We start from the raw sequence: 505 nt of genomic DNA, 5'->3' as shown, positions 1-505 counted from the left end.
GGGGGTTCGGCCCGTTCATTCGGCCCTTGCAGGACTCTGCTCGGAACCTCCAGTTAGAAGGCACGCCGAGGGACCTGCTCCATTCGTTCGAGTCAACCGCGTTTAAGTTTTAGTCTCGCGTAGTATCTTAAGTCTCGCACTAGGATCATAGCCTAGTATAACATAGCGTAGCGAATAAGTATTGTAGAGTCGTATCATCCGTCTGCGTCTGCCCTATAGTATGTTAGCATTAAGTCTCTTAAAGCGTCATAGGCATATCGCGGCGATCCGCTAGCCCTAACGCGCAACTACTCTTCTGTAGATCACGACGACCGACCAACAGCGACCAGGACCCCGCGCCGCAGCAGCAAGGGACCAGCCTGTAACCCTAGCCTAAGTTTATTGGAATAAATTATATTTTACCTAATATCCGTTCACGGTTTCTTACCTTCCCTTAGCATTAAGTTAATAGTAGGACCACGTAACCACTCGGCGGCGCACCTAACACGCCGACTCGGGTTACGCG

Source organism: Ceratina calcarata, unplaced genomic scaffold (genome assembly GCF_001652005.2).
Source record: "Ceratina calcarata isolate Rehan_Ccalc_2016 unplaced genomic scaffold, ASM165200v1 scaffold1137, whole genome shotgun sequence".
Classification (NCBI taxonomy): domain Eukaryota; kingdom Metazoa; phylum Arthropoda; class Insecta; order Hymenoptera; family Apidae; genus Ceratina; species Ceratina calcarata.
Note: the sequence above shows the minus strand (reverse complement) of the source record.